The following is a 3718-nucleotide window of genomic DNA, read 5'->3' as shown; positions in this document are numbered from 1 at the left end:
ATATGTATTTTATATATAAGAATATATATTTTTAATATGTAAAATTTACATATTTATAAATTTGTAAGTATATATGTAAATATACACATATATATGTGAGATATATATATTTATATCTCACACAAATGACACTTGATACAAAATGCATCCCTTATTAATATGTGAATATATATATTATGCAACATATATTACATATTATATGTTATTATAATATACATTATTTGTATTGCATACTATATATAAATTATATATGATATATTACATATGATAAATATAGAATATATAATTATAAATATCATATAAATAAATATAATATTATAATATATATATAATTATTTTTTCTCCCAGCAGCCTTATAAGTTGGGCACCCAACAACATTGCTGTTGAGGATAGTGATGTTCACGGCCCTCGACTCTGAACCAATGTCATAACGTGTTGTGAATAGACTGAGGGGTGGTCTGTTTTCTGTAAAGCCTGTGCTCTGTGAACTCCAACAAACTGCACTTCAAATGATGCTTTTTTTTGAACATAGTTGTAGTTTTCTCAGTCTTTTTCTGGAGTTAAATTTTATTGAATCCAGAATAAATTATATACTACCTTACCTAATTTAACTCCTAATACTTTCCATTTGCATCTACAACAAAACTTCTATAAAATTGTAGTTTTCTAAACTGTGCATATTTTCAGAAGAAAATTCTTGGTAGAGTTTTCCTGGATCATGTAATTGAAAATGTTTCAAGCTCTCTACAGTCTCCTTGCTATGTGCAGTCTTCAAAGGTCAAATAGTGCTGCTCATAGGCTCAAGGGATGGTCCAGAGTGGCTATTGAAGCTGCGGTGTCCATATGTGATACAGGAGGCATACAATCTCTCCAATGGCTACTGATATCACTCAGAATGAAACTGTACTATGACTTCCTCTTTGTACTATGATTTACAAGTTCCTGTATGAACTGGCTTTCTGTTACTCTCTCCCTTCATCTACTCTGCTCTTCCGTTTGCCCCATCAATCTAACCACACTGGCCTCCTCACTCTTTCTGGAACTTGCCAAGAACTCTTCCACATCAGGGCATCTGAAATTCCCTTTTCCAGGAAAGTTCATCTCCACAATAATGTCTTAATGGCAATGTTGTCCAAGAAAGCATGCCCTGAATGTTACTACTGAATATTAGGATCCAATCTAGGTCACATAGTCTCATGAACCCCATTTAACTGTTGAAACTAACTACTGTAATGCAGTTAAAACTGATTTGACTTGTTCAATTAAAAAAAAAAATCTTCATGGCATTCTCTCTCTCCATTCCCCCCTCTCTCTCTCTGTGTCTCCCTCCCACTAGCTAATCTGAAATTTAGCTTCCTCCATCCAACATATTTTATTCCTAAAAGTTTGCCTGATGTAGAATAGAAGTTCAATAAATATTTTTGAGTGAATGAACAAATAAATATTGGATTTCAATTAACTTAATGTTCTTTGAGTCAAGGTGAGTAGTTCAGTGAGAATGTGAATGTGGCTCCTTCACTTAATGACCTCATGAGTCTCCTATGAAACCTGCAGTGTCACTAAGGAAGGAGCTTCTTTCCTGTGTTTTCAATATTGATGGAACTGGTGTTTTCTGGAAAATTATTCATGATAGAATGTCACTACTAAAAAGTGTATGCCTAGTTTTAAAGCTTTGGAAGACTGACTTATATTCCTATTTGGTGGAAACACCTCTGAGAAGACTACACGTCAACGTTTTTACAGTCACCTGAATCTACAAACAGCTTTTCAGAAACTCATCATTTTAATTTATTAGACATTTAATCCTGTACTAAATTTTGGATTCTTTTACATTTTTGTCTGGTGTTATTATTTCCTTTACAATTAATTCACTGCATATTTCACATAGAAGCAATCATTTAGTGAACATTCAATAAAAAGCCTACTCAACCATATTGTGATAAGTATAATACATTTTAATTTTAATGTTTTCAAAAGAAAGATCTAAAATTGTTTAATCAATTGATTGTCTAAAATATATTGAGGTATCTATGTAACCAACAGTGTACTAAATATTGTGTTATTTGTAGAGAAATTATAATGGTAAAGGTGTTTATATACTAGATGAAAAGATAAAAATGAAACATATAAAAAAGGAAGAAAACTAGTGCTAAACTGGAGATGACAAGAGCAAAAGCATTCGGAGAAGAGAGCTTGATATAAACTGATGCCATCAGGGAAGTCTTCATGGAGGAGAGAGGCCTAGAAGGACAGAGAGAATCTGAGTAAATGTGTAAAGAATTGGTGCAAACCAAAGTAACTGTAATAAATAAATGGGCTCAAAAAAAGGTGAATTAAACCTGGCTCCAGTTTTGGCTTTTACTTCTCTGCACTGATACCTTTTGGTCTCAGATTTCTGACCTGTAAAACGTGACTCATGCTATTTATCTTCCAGGACTGCTATGAAGATTTACTGAGATGGCATGTGACAGATCCTGGAACTGTGATCAGAATGTTTATTCCAGTATTCTCAACCAATTGTTTGTTCATTCTTTTATGATGTATGTACCTCCTGTGTATGAGATATGTAGTCAGTTTATTAAAAATGAGAAAACCAAGGTAAATTTTCAGCTTTCACTAGGACAAAAGTCAAGATTATGAGATTTCTGTTTCAAGTCCTCTTAGGATCAGTCCTGGTCATTTCAACCTCCTCCAGCCAGTTAGCTAAACTGCCTGTACTGTGAAATTGTGTGTTGTCTTACCAGGAAATATATTTCATTTTATTATGTGTTTACTTTTTTCATGAAAATTTGAAGGAAATAAACCTGTCCTTACTCTTCCACAGACACTGCCATTACCCAGAGTCCTTGAACAGAAATCCCCAGCAGAAATGGGCTTCCATACACAAAACCCAACTCATTTTACCAACAATTCTCCTAAGCTAAATTTGTTATGGACTGAATGTTTGCATTCCCCTGAAATTCAAATGTTGAAGCGTTAATCCCCAATGTGACGGTATCAGGAGGTGGGAGGAGGGGGTCTTTGAGAGGTGATTAAGTTTAGATGATGTCATGAGGTCCTTATGATGGGATTAATGCCCTTATAAAAAGAAACCAGAGAGCTTACCCTTTCTCTTCTCTGTCTCTCTTCTCTCCCCATGCCCTACTCTCTCCTCCCAGTTGACATATGAGCATACAGCATCTATAAGAAGGCAAACATCTACAAACCAAAAAGAGGTCCTTCACCAGGAACTGAACAGGTCAGCACCTTGATCTTGGACTTTCAGAAATGTGAGAAATAATGCCTGTTGTTTAAACCACCCAATCTGTGGCATCTTGTTATAGTAGCCCAGGGTTACTAAAACAAAGTTCTTGAGAAAACCACAGGGATCAATGTCATGGTACTGCAGGTGAATGAAATAGCACCCAACACTAATACCTTCTATTGTGTATCCTAGATACTTAACTTGATAAAATCATTGAAATGAACGCTAGTACAGGCTTGTTTTCTTCTTCTTCCAATTGAATAATTTATCTTCAATATTTTTATAATTTTATAATATTTTCTAAGAATGATTGTGTTATTTTTCTAGCTGCAAATTGTATGTGGGCTCCAGAATTAAGAGAAATGACATTAACTCTCTGCCCTCTGCCAAGTACTACTTCACATTCATTTTCTTTTTCTTTTTTCTTTTTTTTTTTTTTTTTTTTTGCATTTTGTCTTCCCAGCTCTGTGCGTG

This window comes from Neophocaena asiaeorientalis, unplaced genomic scaffold, assembly GCF_003031525.2.
Source record: "Neophocaena asiaeorientalis asiaeorientalis breed wild unplaced genomic scaffold, Neophocaena_asiaeorientalis_V1.1 scaffold408, whole genome shotgun sequence".
In the NCBI taxonomy this organism is placed as follows: domain Eukaryota; kingdom Metazoa; phylum Chordata; class Mammalia; order Artiodactyla; family Phocoenidae; genus Neophocaena; species Neophocaena asiaeorientalis.
The sequence above is the reverse complement of the archived record's forward strand: the minus strand, read 5'-3'. Positions refer to the sequence as shown.